Raw genomic sequence first — 20,122 nt, forward strand, 5'->3', positions numbered from 1 at the left:
TCTAGTCACCAGTGAGTTTTATTTTCCTTTCTTTCTTTTACCTTTCTATATTTTGGGATGTTCTAATGTGCATGGAATTCTATAACTAAGAACTCCTGTGTACCCGTGGCGCCTGCACCTGTGTGGCCTCCAGGCTCACTTTCACGGCGCCCCGAGTGGCTGCCTCTGCACTTTCCACAGTTGATGTTCCTTTTACTCCAAGCCTCAGAGCCAGGAGCACACGGGAACTCATGGTATGGAGACAGACCTTAGACCAGGATAGCCCAAGCCTGGCTGGAGGCACCTGGCCCTACATGGCCCTTCTCCAGTCATGGCATCGCCTCCACCCTCAGCTGAGCTCTGGACCCAGTGAGAACCCACTGCTCTTGGTATTGTCTGCTGTGGACAGAGAGCCTGCCTCACTCCCTTTTGCAAAAAAGTTGCATAGAAATGTTAGACACACACAGACAAAACTAACTGATTTAACAACAACAACAAAAAACAACAACTTGTATCCTTCCCCAAACCTAATGTTGATTTTTCTGTTGTTTAGTGCCTCAGTCGTGTCCGTCTCTCTACGACCCGGTGAACTGCAGCACACCAGGCTTCCCTGCCCTTCACCATCTCCTGGCGTTTGCTCAAACTCATGTCCATCCAGTCCCTCATCCTCTGTCGTCCCCTTCTCCTCGGGCCCTCAATCTTTCCCAGCATCAGGATCTTTTCCAATGAGTTGGCTCTTCGCATCATGTGGCCAAAGGATTCATACTTAAGCTTCAGCATCAATCCTTCCAATGAATATTCAGGGTTTATTTCCTTCAGGATTGACTGATTTGATCTCCTTGCTGTCCAAGGGACTCTGAAGAGTCTTTTCCAGCACCACAGCTCAAAGGCATTAATTTCTCGGTGTTCAGCCTTTTTTATTGTCCAGCTCTCACATCTATACACAACTACTGGAAAACCATAGCTTTGACTGTACAGACCTTTGTAGGCAAAACCTAATGCTACATCAGCGGAAAAACCTATCTAGGCTAACCGTATTCCACTGAGACCCCCTCTGGGACTTTCCCTACCAGGGCCCAGCTGTCTTCCGTGTTGAATTCCTGTACTTAAGAGTCTGCGGCAGTTAAAAACCGAAAGGTTCCCTAGGTTGCGTCCCGCCTTCATCAGAAGGATCTGTGCTAGGTGTGTGCATCCCGAGGCCTTGATTTCTCAGGAAGCCTGACATCCTCCCAGCCTTGTGACCAACCCTCATGATGGCGGGGTTGTCTCTAGGCTCCTTGATGAGCATCACAGAACAGCTTTCAGGTTGGTCCAACGTGCAGAACAGCCTGCACGTTGCCCCTTCCCCGGCAGCCAGAAAGTGAAAGCGTTAGTGGTTCAGTTGTGTCCGACTCATTTTGACCCGGTGGACTGTAACCCACCAGGCTTCTCTGTCCATAGGATTTCCCAGGCAAGAATATTGCAGTGGGTTGCTGTGCCCTCCTCATGGGAATCTTCTTGAGCCAGGGATTAAACCCAGGTCTTCTGCATTGCAGGCAGGTTCTTTATCGTCTGAGCCACTAGGGAAGTCCCTGGAAGCCAGGATGCAGATGACTGCTCTCCATGTGCCCTGGGCACTTCGTGGGCACTGAACGTTCTGCACCGTCTCTGCCTGCATCCTTCCTCCCTTCAAGGCCACAGGAAGGTCATCCCTTCTCTACCAGGGGACCCAGAGAGGCCAAGTCACTTCTGAAGTCCTCTTAGCTCATTAGGCAGAGGCAGGATCTGAGTGCCAGGGGTCAGGCCTCAAGGTTGGAGCATCTGGCTGCATGCCACCCTCACTTCTGGGGTCTCTTCGTGAGGTCACATCCCCTCTAGGAGTCCTCATGTCAGCATGCAGTGGGTTGGTTAGACAGGGACATTCCCATCTAAGAGGCCCAAAGACATTGGTTTATCTCTGAGTTCCCTGCAGGTCAGCTTGCAGGTTAGAAATGCAAAGTGTGAGATCCCAGCCCAGACTCATGCCCTCTGGAGTGATGCCTGTGGTGTGTGTTTACAGAGCCCTCCAGGGGACCAGGGGGCTGTCACTCTCCACAGACGCAAGACCTCACCCCTCAGGAAATGAGGGTCACCTGTCCCAGCAACTGCCTCAGGAGATGGGAGCATGACAGTGTTTGTTCTGAGCTTGTCGGCATGAGGGCAGCAGCTGGAATCAGCCAGATTCACCTCGCACCACGGTGAGGGTTTGTGGGCCGGGGTCCCAGCCACAGGCACAACCTCTGGGAGGTGAGGACTGGACATCTGGGCTCCCCCACGTCTCCCTGTGCACGGTGCCAAGAACATAGGTCTACCTGGGCACCTGCTAAGGCTCACGTGAGCCTCTGAATCTCAGACTCAGGATCTGAAAGGTTTTCATTGAGCTGTTCTATTCTCCTTTAAAAAACCTGCCTCATCCTCCTTTGCTGAGGCTGTGCCTCCATGGCGTTAATTTCCCTAGTGTTGTTTAAATAAATTGCACATATTTGCTACTATTTTAAAGCTGTGAGACAAATGTAATAACAAAATCTGGAGAAGATCGATGCCAGACCTGAGCTAGCTTCGCCGGGACAGGAAGACACACCCGCTCCTCTGGGGGAGGGACGCCGATGCCAACATGGACGAGCCATTGCCCACGGGCGAGTGCTCGCTTCTGGACCTGCAATAACCTTGGGCCGCTCAGATCATGGCTTGCAAACCCAGATGCACAATCACACAGATGGGAAATTACACTGTGGCCTCTCTGGAGAGCATCTCTGAGCGGATAACAGGCATTTCCCCATGCGCCAAGGTCACCAGTGCTTCTGAGCCATGATGGTGGATGTCAGGTGAGACATGAATGTGGCCTCTGTGCTCCCGTTACTAAAAACCACACATATGCGTGTTCATGTCCAGGCCTATATAGGCACATGCATGTATGGACACGGACACGTATGTATATGTATACATGTGTACATATGTGTGTGCTCTGTGTGTCTCTCTCTCTGTATATAAGGTGTCACAACTTTCTCAGAACCAACAGCCCGGCCCTGACCTGGTGACCAAGCCCATATCACTGGTTCCTTACAGACACTTCAGCTTAAGTCAGAGGCCTTATAACTGGTAGGGGGAGGTTCCTGACTGCTGGGCTGGCCTTGGATTCGGCCACACTTGCTCTGCAGGTCTGCAGAACAGCGAGCACTGAGGAAATCTCCTGGTGGTCTGGTTGGACCGTCGATCCAGCCCACCTGCCTGCAGAGCTGGCGGCTGCGGAGATGGTGTGCAGCGGACAGGGGGGGAGGGGGTGGCATTCGAATCCTGACGCGGTTCCCCTGAATTCTATACATCACCCCCTGCACCTCTGTCCTGTGAGTCTGGGTGGAGTCTGCTGGCTCTGGGGACCCTTAGAGCCCTGACCTAGGATGGGGTGGCAGGTGGGCTTCTACAGGGACATCTGGAGGGGCTAGGGCTGTCCTGCCCGCAGGTATGGCCTTTCCCCAAGAGGGCAGATGAGGATGGGGACCATGGCTCCCAGGCATAGACAACGCAGAGTCTGGACACTCTTTTGTGAAGCCCTGAGTCTGCCTGCTCCTTAAACGGCTCTTATTTACAAAGCGTCTCTCCTTTGAGATGGCCTCTCCCACTGAGCCTTAATCGATCGGGCTCAGCACTGGATTCTTCTGCTGAGGAGGCTCTGAAATGGTGAGCTGCCCAGAGGAGTTTCCCCAGGGCCGGTGTGGGGTGGGCGGGTGTCCTTGCACCAGGCCTGGGCCCTGAGTGAGTCTTTTACTTCCCCTGGGCCTCTGTTTCCCTCTCCAGGGGCCAGATGAGCTCTGGGGGCAGCTGGGCTATGGGCCAGAGGTGGGGAGTGTCTGCCTCAGGTCACAATCTGGGGAGGTTAGGTGGTCTCACTCCCGAACGATACAGGTGAACTACAGGGTCGCATCCTCAGACACGCACTCTGTAAAGAAAACATCCAGTGCCTGTGTGGCTGCTTGGGCTGGTCCCCCTGGAGAGGTGTGAATCCCGCTCTGCCTGTGGCTCTTGGGGGTCTGGGGTGCCCAGGACAGGGTCTAAGATCCTTCCAGGTCACCTTGTCTCTGGGCTCAGTGCTTTTCTCTTGGCAGGGTTTCTGGACCAATCTCAGGTGTAGCATCCTCTGTCCAGGAATAAAGGGATGCACCCTCACACTCAGGAACACACTTCAATGAACTCAGGAGAGAAAGGGATGCAGGAGGACAAGGACTGTCCTCCTTTCTCAAGGGAAGGCCATGGCCCCAAGTCCACAGACAAGCTGCACGATGCCCCCCACCAAAATCATCACTTTCTACCCTCTCCCTGCACTAAGCCCAAACCTGGAGCCCAGCAGTGACCCTTGTGCCCATCTCCCCGAGGTGGCTTTCTCCCCAGCTCCTCACCGGGCACACCGTCTCATTTTCTTAAGTTCCTGCAGCCCTTCGTCTGCCCAGCTCTGCTCTCCTTTCAACGAGGTTGTCCTCTGAGTCTGATTATGAGCGTAACTGAGAGCGACTCCCCGGTGAGGTCTTCAGGGACTTGCCGACACCAGGAAGAAGCTGGGTCATTTCCCTCCCATCATCGTTCACAAGTGAAAGATGAATAATGCAAAACTATCCTGGGGCAGGTTTTAAATTATCGCTTCTTTTTTCCTTCCTTTTTTTCCAAAAAGGAAAAAAAATGAGAGAGAGGAAAGTATCAGGGAAGGACGACAGTCATACACTTCTCCTCCGATCTATATGCAAAAACTTATAATTGGTTATATGTTCCTGTTATCCAACCACTCACTAGTAGGAACACAGAACTATGACGAGCCAAGTATAAGCAAATAGGTGACTCATAGAACACTCAGAAGTGAGCAGGGAATACAAACAACCCAGGCTCTGTCTCCAATGTAGAATCTCCTTCTTGGCCGTTCTGGATTGAGGATGGTTAGCAGTGGGTAAGTGGAGAATATTCACCTTTCCCAGTGATGGGAGTGAAGGTGAGGGTCCCACCATGAGCCAGTCTGGGTCCTGGGGCCCTTGGCTGTGACTGGAGCAGGTGGACAGGGAGCAGGGCCCGGGACACAAGCCCTGGTCATCACATGTGGGTGCCTGGCCCTTCAGCAAAGTGCAGTGAGCTCCACTGTCCTCCAGAGAAGATGGCTCCCCAGAGGCCTCTGCCCTCAGGGGACGACGCGGATCTGGAGGTGGCTTAAAAACTCCCAGACCACGGTGTGTTTCTTAAGAGTGCCCAGTCACCCCGCCCTTCAAGGACGGGGTCACAGATGAAGCCTGATGCCCCAACAGCCATTGCACGAAGTTGTTGGGTCCCAGGCTGCTCTGCCTCAGTGCCATAAATTTCCCCCACTAAAAGTTATTTATTTATTTTTGGCTGTTCTGGGTTTTCGTTGCTATGCGGGCTTTTCTCTAGATGTGGCAGGTGGTGGTGGGGGGGTACTCTCCAGTTGCGGTGCACGAGTTTCTCATTGCAGTGACTTCTCTTCTTGGGGAGTATGGGCTCTAGGGTGCATGCCAGCTTCAGTAGTTGGGGCACATGGGCTCAGTAGTTGTGGCTCCCTGGCTCTAGAGCACAGGCTCAGTAGTTACAGCCCATGGGCTTAGTTGCTCCGTGGCATGTGGGATCTTCATGGACCTGTGTCTTCTGCATTGGTAGGTGGATTCTTTACCACTGGGCTATTAGCGAAGCCCTCCCCCCACTTTTGAGAGAATAGCATAAGCACAAGTCCACCCGATTCAACAAAGGCTAAATTTATTAGAAAATGTTCAAGCTAGCTCCCTGTGGGACCTGTCCACCAGGCAGGTAACCCTGATGTCCACAAGGACGCTTCTTAATCAAGGGGCGCAGGGTGGGCTCCCTCCCCCCACAGGTGATAGTGGGCTCTCACCACCCTGGGCAGCTCCTCCTGGGGAAGGTGCCCCACACATTCCACCACCTTAATGGGCAGTGCAACCCCGGACCCTTAATGCCCTTAATGCCGAGAGATAAGGCTTCTGTGAGGCTGGAGCCTGTGGCTGCAATTTGCATAAGCAGATAATGGAGGGATGATGCAGGCAACAGGGAATCCTGTTCTTTAACCTGCTAGTCTTCTCTGCTCTCTGGTCTCTAGGCTGGCCATGTGCCTGGGAGCCATGTGCCAGCACCTCTCTGGGTGGTGGATGCACAGCTGAGGGTCAGAGGTCTGGGACCAGGACCTGCACTGAATTTCCTGGGAGATGCGGGGAGAGGAAGTCCTCAGGTGGAAGGCCCTGGGAGCCCTGATTAGGCTGGAGGTGCTTCTTTTTCATCACAGAAGTCAACCTGTGCCCGTGAGTCTCACTCTACTACCATCTCTGGGTATCTCCCTTTCCTTTAACCAGCGTCCAGCCCTGCTTGCTGCTGCACCTTCCTACGTCGAGTGACCACGATAGCTTGCAGTCTCATCGGACCCTCTCGGTGGCCCTGATATTGGGGAAGGGGGTGGCCCATCCCAGCAGAAACATGACCGATGTAGGGCTTGGTGCTCCCAAGTTACAGAATTTGTGGGTCTGTGCTCAGAATGAGACATGAGGGGATGACACGCTCTGTCTGCGTGTGGACTCACACTGTGTGTGATGGAACACAGGTGCATGAGATTCACCCTCAAGAATCAGTGTTATTTATGGCTCTCTCCTTGGTCTCTGATTCACCAGCCTTCCTGTTTTCATTGCTTCCTTACAGCTTTGGGTTAAACATGCTTCAAATAAGGAAACAGCGTCCTACCCATCCCAACTCCCCCAAATGTCAGGTCTAGTACTGATTTTCACTGAGGATAATTAGATTTCATGAGAAAAAAAGAGAGGCACCAAAATCTATAAGATAGTTCATTCCTCTACCTCCGACTTCCCTTTCAATATACATTTGAAAAATGGTACATTTTGTTTGCCTGCAAGCATGTATATTTAAAATATTTAACTAGGGTTCTGTCTGCAGCCTTCTGGCTGGTTTCCATGGCAGCTAAGGACCGACAGAATAAAATGGTATTTAACAAACACAAAATAAAACAACAGAAAGATAGCTCCCTTCTTTAACAAATAGAGCATGGGAGCCATTCTAAACAAACATTTGCATGAGTTTGGTTCTGAAAAGGCACTTAGTGGAATTTTTTTTACATCCACAACACAATGGGGAAGACCAGCGCCCGATCCTTGCCCCCCCTCCCCTCAAAGCAACTATGGTATTTCTTACTTCCCATCTCTTCTAAGAAGGGGAGACTGTTTTGAGAATTCCCATAAAAGTCATGCAAAGAAAGGTCTCCTGCACGAAACAACATGATTATTTCTTTGTGTATCCATATTTGGAAGGAAAGTCTGAAGCTAACACTTCTGTACTCGCTGCCTGGTGTGCGGGGAATGCGGGGGTGGGGTGGAGTGGGGGATGGGATGGACTCCCCAACCCCCGGCCTCGTTTACTTGTACCCACAACAACCCAGGAAGGGATGGGCTGACACGGTCGTCACTCATACCTGGGCAGAGGTCCGAGGACTGGCCAGGTTCATACAGCTGTGACGGCGGCTAGGGTCTGAACTCGGCCTCCCTGCTCCTCACTCACAAGGTGAAGCCCTGACACGGAGGGTGGATGTTGCCGTGCTGTGCGGTTCTGACACCACTGCTGCTGTTTCCTAAGGGTCAGGGTCAGGGACTGTGGGGGTGGGCGCATCCCTGGGGAACCACTGAGCCCTGGTTCTTCAGGCAACTTGTTTCCATCACCATCATCCTCAGGGAAGCTTTGTGTTCTCAAGTAGTTTGAAAACCTCATTTCTCCTAACAGACGCTCAAAGCACACCCCTTGCCCTCTGCAGCCTCGTGTCCCCCGCAAAATGAAGACACAAGATAACGTGTCTCCCAGGGCCTGAGAAGTTCCCCCTGATCCCACCTGGCTCTAAACCAGGCTCTCTGCACTGCCAACCTGGGAAGCAGGGCGTGCTCTGGGGGGCATCCTGTGTACTTGTAGGGTGCTCGGGTCCACACGACGCCAGGAGCACCCCCACCCTCTGTGACAACCCAAACTCCAGGCTTCTTCTCCGAGCGCCCCGCTTGGGGACTTGCTCTAGAGAATTAGGACAATTATGTTTTGCCAGCAACAACGTAAATGAAATTACTCTTTAGTTTACAGAAAGAAGTACAATTACAGTAAGAGAAGATAAATTAAATTAGCAAGTTAAGCCAAAATGTATGACTTTTTCCTGGAGTTGCAAGCGGTGGAACTGGTTGGGATCACTCACATTGGTGTCAATTAGTGAGAAAAACGGTCAGTTTCGTCAGAGTGGATGATTCTGGAAGGCTTTGGTCGGGATGAGCATTGTGTGGGTGGTGAGGGAGGGTCTCGTCTCTTCCTGTTTGTACCTGCAGCTTGGCTCCTGCACAGCTGCAGGAGAGGTGATGAAGGATGCCGGGGCGTGTCCTGCAGAAGTGACGGGTGTTCCCTCATGGGAACAAGGAGGCAGAGTGGTGGACTTGGCTGGGTGGGGATGGCTTCCGCCCTCTGAGGCTTTTGTATTTTCAGGAAAAAGAGAAGCTGAGAGGGGGAGGTGCTAGGATCCAGGTGGTGGGTACTGGTGGTGGGACCTCCTGGAGCAGGGAACGGACAGTGGCCAGCCAGAGCACAGTGGTGAGACACGATGGTCCCCATGAGGTGGGAGAGGCAGCCGGGCCAGCCCCTGGGGGCCTTCATCCCGCTTAGTAAACCAGCCCTGACCAGTGCCCACTCCTTGCCTCTCTTGCAGCAGAGACACAGCAGGAAGCAGGCCGGGCATGGTGCTGGCCAAGCCAAGGTTGCTGCAGAAAAAGCCTCACCCTCTCACCCTTGCTCTCAGGCCCCCTGGAACGCCGACACATCTTAGAATAGACACAAATTCCTCACCAAGGGCCACCTGACCTGGGCTCTGCCTAAGGGTGCTCCCCTGGCCTGAGGGTGCTCCCATCTCTACCTGCTTCTCCTATCTCCGGTCTCGACTCAGATGTCACACTCCTGGCTCCCTGGACAGACCAGCAGCCTCTGCCTTCTACCGGCCCAGCCCTGGGCCATCCCCTACTCCCAAGAAAGGCCAGGGAAAGTGACCAATGATTGTCATTTCTCCCTGGGCCTGGACCCCGGGCACCTCTCCTCTGCAAAATGAAGACCCTGGCACTCGTTCAAGGGCGTCAGCAGCCTGAAATGTGGTCCGAGTTGGCCCTTCTCCACCGTGTCACTCCTGCTCACCCCGGGGAAGCCGGGAGCGCTCCCCCTGCAGCTTCCAGGGGTTAGAACTCACTCCTGCCTCTGCACTTGCAGAGTTAACAGCTGTGGATTTCTGGGGAGCACTGTGCACCCACTGAGGTCTAACACTGATCACCCATCGTTGGCGGGGCCAGTCGGCTGTGGTCACCATGGATTTCCTTTCTGGCAGTCTATGTGGGTCTGTGACATGGACACTCGGTTCTCCCAGGCAGTCAAGCCTGTGCCTGAAGCACCGAGCTCACCATCACACATTAACGTGGCTGCCAGGCCCTGGAGAACAGGCATGTGGACAGCAGTCTGCTCACTCGCCGGCCGTACTGTCCCGTATTGGCCACACTGGGAGTCACTGCTTTTGTCACGTGGGGGCCACCTTTTGGAAAAGCATAGAAGGACCGTCTTGCTACTTTCTGAAGGTGCGTGCACACTCTGCTTCCAGGGCTCCACCTGATGGCCTTCACGCGCTTTCCCAAGGTGGCACTGTTCCAGCTCCACTGGCCCCCTTTGGTTAAAACTCCCAAGTGGGCAGCGTAGGGGTTAAGGCATGGGTGCTGGTCCTCTGGTGCTCATGAAGGGCTGCTCGGGGGCCAGCCTTTCCTTGGGGGCCTCATTGCCGGGGGCGGGGTGTGTCTCAGAAACTGCTTCTCAGCCAGGTCCTCTCCATTCCGTGTCCTGTCACAGATCTGGGTGTCTGTGATACAGATGTGCTCCTTTTACTCATAGAGGCAGACTGTGGGGGTGGGGCTTTAACACCTGTGGTCTTGGCAAGATGTCCTCGCTGGGACTGGAGACCCGAGCAGCGGCGAGAAGAGGACTGGAAGCTCTGAACTCTCATCCAGTTTCAGGAGGCTACACGGATGGTGTGTGTCTCCACCCCTGGGGTCGGGTCTCCACCTCAGCTGGAAGGCACTGGCAACATCCCCAGTGACTGACTGTCCTGGGCTCATCACAGACAGGGGCTTCCACGGCAGACACTCATGTCATGGTTCTGGAGGCCAGAGGCCAAGACCAGGTGTGGGAAGGGCAGTCCCTCCGCAGGGCCGAGTGAGAGGCTTGCCCCAGGCCCCTCTCCTGGAGCCTGGTGGTTGGCAGTATCCTTGTTTTGCAGAAAGGTCACCTCCATCCTTGTCTTCATCTTCACACAGGTTCTGCCCGGGACTGTGCTGTCGTGCTGTGCTTAGTCACTCAGTCGCGTCTGACTCTGCGACCCTATGGACTGTATCCTGCCAGGCTTCTCTGTCCATGGGATTCTGCAGGCAAGAATACTGGAGTGGGTTTCCATTTCTTCCTCCAGGGGATCTTCCTGACCCAAGGATCGAACTTGCATCTCCTGCATTGGCAGGCAGATTCTTTACTGCTGCACCATAGGGGAAGCGCCAAGGACTGTGTCTGTGTTCAAATTTCCTCTTTAATAAGTTCACCAGTCCTGTAGGATTAGGGCCCCTCTGCCCCGAGGACCTCACTGGAACTAACTACGTCTGACAACCTGGTCCCATTCTGAGGAACTGTGGGCTAGGACTTCCACACAGAAACGCTGGGAGCACAGTTCAGCCCAACACTTGGGGAGGTGGAAATCCCAGGGAAAGATGGCGCTTTGGCATCTGGGCCTGGGCACGGGATAACGTGCGACTGAGTTTATCTTTCATAGATGCTGACACACTCTACAATCTAATATTAGTTTCATAAACAACAGTTTCCTCTTTTGCAAAGTATACCCACAGGTCCCATTGACACTTTCAAGTGCTGCACAGCCAGCCAGATGACGAGGGTGCGAGAACTTGATCTCAGTATCGACTGTGAGGCCGAACATCGCTCCAATTCCTTGGGGGCGATGCAGCTCTCCCGTGGGAAATATGTGACCTCATTTGCATTTTCTAATTGAATTGCTATCAGCTTTCCTGCAAGACTGCACACAAAAACCTTCTTCCAGATTCCAGCCCTGCTGGTATTACCCACAAAAAACCGCCTTTAAATGTTGCTAAGAAGGGAGAGGAAAGGGAGAGGTTGCCAGGAGTTTATGGTTCACCTGACCATAAAGCTGCTTTTGCTCGTTCCCTGAGAGTCGCTGAAATGACGGACGAGGGAGACCGTGCTTGATGGGACCTGACACGAGAGAGCAGGGATTTACGGAACCGGGAAATTAGGGGCTCCCTTTGCGCCCTCCTCCGGGGATTCGCTTCAAGTTTCCTTTCATGAGAGTTTCTTGGGGCTTTTAAGGTATGGCTCCTTTGAAGCAGACCCTTTGACTTCCCTGGTGGATCAGACCAGGGCATCTGCCTGCAATGCAGGAGACCCGGGTTTGATCCCTGAGTGAGGAAGATCCCCTGGAGAAGGACATGGGCAACTCACTCCAGTATTCTTCCCTGGAGAATTCAACGGACAGTGGAGCCTGGCAGGCTACAGTCCACGGGGTCACAAAGAGTCGGACATGACTGAGGGATTAACACTTTCCCTTTGTGTTTCTAGAACCTTCTACCAGCAGAACTCCCACTTGCGGTGTCCCCCTTGAACTCCCCACCTTTCCAAACCCAGCCAGAAAGCCCTCTGCATGCACTGAAAAGATGCTTTGAAATTGTGAAGTATAAAGGACCTGTGGGAAAGTGCTTGCAACTTCAGTAAACAAACACAGCAATGAGAACAGAATGAACACCTGGCCCAGGTCCCCCCACTCATTCCTCAAAGCCCCCCAGGCCTGCCTCCTCCTGCTTCCTCTGTGAGGTTGTACACACACTCCATGTTGTCCACGTCTGGACCACATCTGCATTTCCCGGCCCTCTATCCCTCGATGCATGTCTGTGGGATTTGCCTACCCTGTTCATTTTTGCAGCTACACAGAATTTCACTGCAGGAAGCCACCACCAGATTCTTAACCAACGTAATGCTGATGAGCCTTTGGGTTCTTCTCAGGTTCATCAGATTCTGGTGCAGAGCTCTTGGTATGAATGGGCACATACTTCCTTTGGGCTTGTACCTGACCAGCGGCATGATGAAAAATACACACTTGGTCTCTGCTCCTCATTCCTGACACAGAGCTCTTGAAACCCTTGCAACCTTTGCAGTGATGGATTGATGGGGTACCTTACCCATGGCTCCTAAGTCCCTAGGAATTTCCTGGGTGATAGAGCATTTTTTGTTCTAGTGAAGTGACTCTGGGTGGGATCCTGGAGGGGGCTGGTCACCAGAAAGTCGGAGTCATGATTAGGAACTTGGAACTGTCAGCCTCCCTGCCCACTCTGTCCTCTGGGGAGGGGAGAGGGACTGAGTTGAGAAGTTGAGTTCATGGATTGTGCCTGCGGGATGAAGCCTCCATAAAAATCCCTGAACTCTTGGGTGTGGAGAACTTCTGGGTTGGTGAACACATCCATGTGGCAGGAGGGTGGTGCACCCATCACCACGGGGATAGAAGCCCTTGCATTTGCGATCCGTCTGGACCTCCCCCTATGTAGTGCTTGACCTGGACATTCCTTCATGATAAACCAGGAAGAGTAAGTGTGTGCTGCCCCCAATTCTGCGAACCTTTGTAGCAAATGATTGACCAGAGGTGTGGGCGGTGAGAACTGAGTTGGACAGGAGCGAGTAACCAGGAGGAGACTCATCACTTGTGACCCACATGTGACAGGAAGTAGGTTTGTGGACTGAGCCCTGAGCCTCACGGTCTGTGCTGATTCTGGGCTGCGAGGGTCAGAATTGAATTAAATTAGAGAACACCCAGTTGGTGTCCATGGAAAGTCAGAGGATTGGCTGGGGTAGAAAACCTACAGCTTTGGTGTCAGAGGTGTGAGAAGAGGAACAGTTCTTCTCAACTAGGCCAAGGTATATTCAAATTTAAATGGAAAAGCTGATTGCTATTGGAGAGGCTGTACCTTAATGCATCCTCACCAAGCACATGGGAGTGCCACTTCTCCACGTTCTCACCAATGTGAGAACTGGTACTGCCAGTCTTTCAAAGGCTAGTCATTCTGGTAGGTTTTTGGCTTTTATCTGCATTGCTCTGCTGAGGTTGACATGTCTTCACACTGGCCCACCACCAGGCGGGTGGGTCTTTCACGGACAGCTTGTTGTTTTTTAATTTTTCTCCTATCAGGTTATCTGTCTTTACATAGTGATTTGAAGCTCTCTCTATATTCAGGTGGATAAGGAAATGGCAACCCACTCCAGTATTCTTGCCTGGAAACCCTACGAACAGAGGAGTCTGGTGGGCTACAGTCTACAGGGTCAGAAAGAATCGGACACCACCGAGCTTGCACACTCATCTATATTCAGGACGTGCCTCTTTGTCAATCACTGAAAGTGAAAGTGAAGTCGTTCAGTCGTGTCCGACTCTTTGTGACCCCATGGACTGTAGCCTATCAGGCTTCTCCATCTATGGGATTTTCCAGGCAAGAGTGCTGGAGTGGATTGCCATTTCTTCCTCCAGGGGGTCTTCCTGACCCAGGGATTGAACCCCTGTCTCAAGCATTGCAGGCAGACGCTTTACCATCTGAGCCACCAGGGAAGCCCTGTCAATCATTAAGTGTCACAAATATCCTCTCTCATCTCCGGTTTATCTTTTCACTTAAAAAATTATTTATTTTTAATTGAAGGATAATTGCTTTACAGTCTTTCCGCTTTCTTAAGTAGTGATAAGTAGATTCTCATTTTTCCGGAAGTCAAATCATCAACCGTTGCTGTAGTCTCTGTACTTCATCACATATGAGAGCTTTCCCCACACACCACTTCTGATTCTCTTCTATTTGTCTGCTTTGTCTTGCACACTCAGAGTTACAATTCACCTGGAACTGATCGGGATGTAGCATGGGGGTAGGGGTCACTTGGGACTTCCCTGGTGGCTCAGTTGGTAAAGAATCTGCCTGTAATGAGGGAGACCTGGGTTTAGAAGATCCCCTGGAGGAGGGCACGGCAGCCCACTCCAGTATTCTTGCCTGGAGAATCCCCAGGGACAGAGGAGCCTGGCAGGCTGCAGTCCATGGGGTTGCAAGGACTCGGACGTGGCTGAGTGACTAAGCACAACACAGGGGTCACCTGACTTTTCCCCTTTAGGGTACCCCACTGGCCCAGCATCACTTATGGGAAAGACAGTCCTCCTCCAGTATTCTAAGTAGGCTGGGCAATTTTTGTTGTTAAAGGGTCACACAGTTAAGTAGTTTAGACATTGCAGGTCAAGAAGCAAAGTCAAGGATATTAATTTAAGTGCTTATACAACCATTTGAAATTACAGAAGCCATTCTTAGCTTGCAGGCATCAGCAGGCAGGTGGCAGGTCAGATGTGACCTGTGAGCTGCAGTTTACTGGCCTCTGCCATCCAGCGCCACTCATGAAAAATCCAGTGTTGGCACTGTGTGTATTTGACAAGGTAAATCAAGTCATTTATGTGAAGTTGGTGAATTGTGTTGTATAAAAGTTAAACCTCCATGAAGATGAAAGTGAAAGTGAGTTGCTCAGTTGTATCCCACTCGTTGCGACTCCATGAACTATACAGTCCATGGAATTCTCCAGGCCAGAATACTGGAGTGGCCTTTCCCTTCTCCAGGGGATCTTCCCAACCCAGGGATCAAAACCAGGTCTCCCACACTGGAGGCGGATTCTTTACCAGCTGAGCCACAAGGGAAGCCCAAGAATACTGGAGTGGGTAGCCTATCCCTTCTCCAGAGGATCTTCCCAACCCAAGAATTGAACTGGGGTCTCCTGCGTTGAAGACGGATTCTTTAGCAACTGAGCTATCAGGGAAGGCTTCCATGAAGATAAGACTTTCCAAAATGTTAAATATTTTTTCTGGACGATTCTGTTCCATTTGTTTGACCTCAGACAGTACCATCTAATGACTAGTTCTGCGGCTCTCAGATGGGGCTCCTGGGGAACATCTGGCGATGACAGGAGACAGCTTTGTTGCAAACAGGGGTGGTGGGGTGCTGCTAGCACCTGGAGTGGGCAAGGGATGCTGGCAAACATCCCACAGTGCACAGGGCTGCCCCACATCAGAGATGATCTGCAGTGCCTGCAGTGGTGAGGTTGAGAAACTGGTGTGGTTTATCTGGAGTCCTGATGTCTGAAACACCCAGTCCTCCTATTTTTGTGTCGTTCTAGGTTATTCCCACATGTGCACTCAGTCATTCAGTTGTGTACAACATTTTGAGACCCCATGGACTGTAGCCCACCAGGCTTCTCTGTCCATGGGATTGGCAAGAATACTGGAGTGGGTTGCCAAGCCTCCTCCAGGGGATCTTCCCAAACCAGGGATTGAACCTACATCTCCTGTGTCTCCTGCATCGCAGGCAGATTCTTTACCACTGAGCCACCAGGGAAGCCCTTTGTATTTCTGTTTAAAAATTTAAAGTCAGCTCTTAGCCTTTCTATAGAAAAGCAAAGAAAAAACATGTTGGATTTTTGCTGGGATTGTGTTAAATCTATAGAAACCTTTGGGTAGAATTGACATCACCATAACATTAAGCCTCTTATGAACAGGGTGTATCCCTCTATTTTCAAAGATCTCTAAGTGTTCTCAGTAATACGTAGGGAATTCCCTGGTGATGCAGGGGTTAGGACTTCATGCTCTCACTGCCAAGGAGCCGGGTTCAATCCCTGGTGTAAGAACTAAAATCCCACAAGCTGCAGAGTGCAGCCAAACAGAAAAAAATTGCTCTCAGTAATATGTAAGGGTCTTGTATAATTAATGCTATTGTAGTCGGTATCTGGTTCAGAATTTATTTTCTAACTATTCCTGGTCTGTTGTTGTTGTTCACTTGCTCAGTCGTGTCCAGCTCTTTCGACCCCATGTTCTGCAGCATGCCAGGCTTCCCTGTCCTTAACTATCTCCTGCAGTCTGTAAAGATGCAATCACTTTTACATCCAGCATCCTTGCTAACATCATTCATTAATTCCAATAAATTAGCCAGAGATTATTTTGGATTTTCTACATTCACGATATAAGCTACACATAATGCTAGTTCTGTTTATTCCGATTTCTTTTTCTTGCCTAAACTCACTGGCTTGAAGCTCTGGTGTGTGATGTAAGAGTCTCCTTGTCCTATTTTTGAAGTCAAGGAAGGCTTTGAGTATTTCAACTGTAGTTCAGATGTTTGCTATAGATACTCTGTGAGATTAAGAACTGTTTCTTTTCCTCATTTGCTGAACAGTTTCATCTTGAATGGAAGTTAAATTTTTACAATTACTCTTCAGATGATCATGTGATGTTTATTCTATTTTGCATTACTTGGGTTAATGTTTAAGTGTTAAACCAAATCTTAATTTCTTGAAACAGACAAATGTGGCCATTGTTTATCCCATGTAAGCATGGGTGGATTCATGTGTGTTAAAATTTTGCTTAGGATTTTTTCCCGTCTATTCTGAGTGGACAGGCATGTAACGATCCTCTCTCTCGTTGTTCTTTCAAGGTCCTTGCTGGCTTTGGGAAAAGTTCCTGTTGGTTTCAACATGGTCCCCATTTGGTTGGGGAAGCCATCCCTCTTGTAGGATGAGTTTTAACTCCTTATAGCTTGGGTAAAACTTACCAGTGGAGCCATTATGGTGAGAGTAATTTTTTGTGTGTGATAAAAATCTGAACTAAAAATTTATTCACAATAATAAAACAGTTCAGATGTTCCTTTCATGTTAATTTTGGTAAATTTTATATTCTAGAATGTTACCTATTCCATCTTTGTTTTCAAATATATTGGTATAAATTATATATAATGTCCTCAAGGGACCTTTCTAATGTCTGTGTGATTGGTCATGAGGTTCTCTTGTCATTCTAGATAGGAATTATTTTCAGGTTTTTTCTTAGTCTACAGTTTAGTGGTTAAACTACTAAGCTGAGCCGACTTCTGCCTTTGTTGATTCTATTATTTTCTATTTCATTATATTCTCCTCTTTGTTTTATTATTCCCTTCTTTCTACTTTGTATTTCATTTCCCATTTTTATAATTTCTTGAGATAAGTGTTAAAATTGTTGATTTTCTGCATTCTTTATCTTGTAATGTATGTATTTAAAGCTAAACATTTCCATCTGGCATGACTTCAGTGATGAATACATCCCAACGAGTTTTATTACTCAGTTCAAAATATTCTCCCATTTCCATGTGATTTATTTTCTACCCAAGGGTTAATAAGAAGGCATCTACTTAACTTCCAAATCTATGGGGATTTTTCAGTAATTTTCTTTTTTATTGATTTCTAGTTTAATTGTTCTGTGGTAAGAAGAACAGAAACTACATTTTGATTCTAAACTTCTGAAGCATTTTGAAGTTTGCTTGACGTTCGGCTAATTTTTGTAAATATTCTGAGTATCCTTGTAAACAATCTGTATTTAGCAGCAGTTGGTTTCTGTGCTTTACGTACATTTCACCAAGGTCAGACTTCTTAATTCTGTGCTCCTAATCTTCTATTTCCTTACTGATATTTTGTCTGCATGTTCTATTGTTTACTCACAGATGTTAGTTAAAATTTACCATTAATTTCATACTTGTTTATTTGCCTGGTATTTCCCTGCCCCCATGCTTTTACTTCAAGCTTTTCTGTGTCCTTACGCTTTTTAGACATATTTTTTGTAAGCTGCGTGGTGGTGGTTTAGTCGCTAAGTTTTGTCCTACTCTTGTGAGTCCATGGACTGTAGACCCCTTGGAATGTGGTCTGCCAGGCACCCCTCTGTCCATGGAATTCTCCAGGCAAGAATACTGGAGTGGGTTGCCATTTCCTTCTCCAGGGGATCTTCCTGACCCAGGAATTGAATCAAGGTCTCCTGCATTGCAGGCAAATTCTTTACTGACTGGGCTATAAGGGAAGCCCTGTAAGCTGCATATGGATAGATTTTGAAAAATATATTGTCAGTTTGTTTTTTTCCAAGTACAAGAGTTAATCTATTTTTAATGATTATAATTAATAATATAATTGTAAATCTACGCCATGGGTCTTTGATTATCATCTGCTTTTCCTTTTAATTTTTAGTTATCTTATTTTGTTCCTCCAGTCATTTTCGGTTGAGTGCTAGAAATATACAAAAGAAGACAGATATAATTTGAGGTCTGGCATGATACCTTCCCCTGGAGAAGACTGACCTTTGCTTCTGGGAGGTGATTAAGGACTCCAGCCATCTGGATTACCTTAATCCATTTACACAGAGTGACACTGTTCAAAGGTCGGCACCGCTTTGTAAGGGTGCATCAGCCAGTGTCCCACACCGGCCTCCTCCCTGTCCTCCCAGGCACCACCCTTGTGAGGACCCAGTGGCTGAGATGAGCAAAGGACTCAGAGGGCTGGGACCATGCCAATGACAGCAATAAGATCTACTATTTTTCACCTCTTTGGGGACAATGCTCTCATAGAGTCTGCACCTTGCCTGACCTCACATCATCCCACGTAATCCTCTTAACAACCCTTGGGTGGGATGTAGGCAGTGTTGCTGTCCCATTTTCCAGAGTAATAAGCCTCAGAGAGGTAGTATGCTTGTCCCAGAACATCAGCTGGTAAGCTGGAGGAGCTCGATCCAAACAGACAATCCAGGGCAGCCAGGCTCCGTTATGATGCTGGGCTCAGCTGTGCCTAGAAAGTCCCTTATTTACTCCTTTCCAGAACATCAGTTCTCCCATGCAGCAAGAGGCTGCAGTCACACAGCTCAGCTTCCCCACCTGTAAAGCGGGGACAGTGACAGCGCCCACTGCTGGAGATGCTGTGAGGATCGATGTGGACACACTTAGGGGAGGGTCCTAGAAAGTCAGGGCAGGGCTCTTTGGGTTTGAAGATAGGAGGCACGGAGCCCTTAGCAACGAAGGTGATGGGAAATAGACAGGGAAGGAGCGGCTCAGGAGGGTGGCAGGGACGTGCCCACTGCCTGCACGGTCACGTGCCATGTGTTCTGGGTGCGGCCCCTTAGTCACCCCACCGATGCCCTTAACCTGGGGCATGGAATCTGCAGATCAGGTGCTTCTCGGCCCCGCCTGCCATGGGGTTGGAGGGGCACGCATCCTGGGGATTGTCTAATTGCAGTCACCTTCTTGGAAGATCTGGGGATTAACTGCCTCAGAAATCACTTCATTAACACGCTTGACAAAAGGTGTCATTATGTTTTTAATTAGTGCCTTTTATCTGAGGCCATCCATGGGCTTTAGAGAGCCCTGCTCCTTGGCCACAAGGCACCGTTTCCGTTTCTGTATTGCAATTGCAATCAAGATGTAAGCCTTCCACTGCTGCCCTTGGCTCGGCCCTGGCAGGGAGGGGCCCCCACGAGGGCCATGCTGCCCACCATGGCATGGCTGGTCATGATCACTCAGGAAGGGATGGAAAACCACATTCATCTCAGGATTTTCAACATCCTCCAGGTGAGACGCGCGGTCTGAGGGGCACCCCTGTTAGAAGTGTGTTTCAATACTTAGTTCAGCACACCCCAAGGGCACTCAAGATGTCAGCCCCCCTCCCAGGATAAGGCTAGCCACCGAGTCACCGATTTTCTAACCCAAATCACCTCCTAGTGGTTTAACAATATGGCTTAAAAATAAGACAAAAATGAAACACAGCCCCAGTTTTCCAAAGTGAGTGCCTCAGAACACCTGCCTTGAAAGATTTCCCGTAAAGAAGGTTCCTTGGTCAAATAGGTTTGGGGAAACTTGCAGACTGTGTTCCACTGGGGTTTGCTGAGCACTTTAGTCCTGTGAGGTTCTGGACAAATCTACAGAAAGGCATCTGGTCAGTCTGGTCTAACCCTCCACTTCCTGTGGGCCCTTCCTGAAGGAATACCCATGGATGCTGTCCCTGACGGCCTGTCCTGCTTTAACTGGTGTGCGTCTTTTCTAGTGAGCCACATGCATATCATAACACCAACGGCCACAAAGCCTCCCAAGGCTTCTCCCTCCCTACGGGTCCACCTTCATGTAGATGGACGTGCAGTTGGACCCACCATGCGGGTCCT

General features: G+C 50.1%; 1 protein-coding gene across 2 annotated transcripts in view; it reads right to left on the reverse strand.

Moving 5' to 3' along the window:
* CDH4 (cadherin 4) overlaps positions 1-20,122 on the reverse strand; it is a 478,906-nt gene that overhangs the window by 110,269 nt on the left and 348,515 nt on the right. The window lies entirely within an intron of this gene.

The sequence above is a fragment of the Bos indicus genome, chromosome 13, assembly GCF_029378745.1.
Source record: "Bos indicus isolate NIAB-ARS_2022 breed Sahiwal x Tharparkar chromosome 13, NIAB-ARS_B.indTharparkar_mat_pri_1.0, whole genome shotgun sequence".
Lineage (NCBI taxonomy): Eukaryota > Metazoa > Chordata > Mammalia > Artiodactyla > Bovidae > Bos > Bos indicus.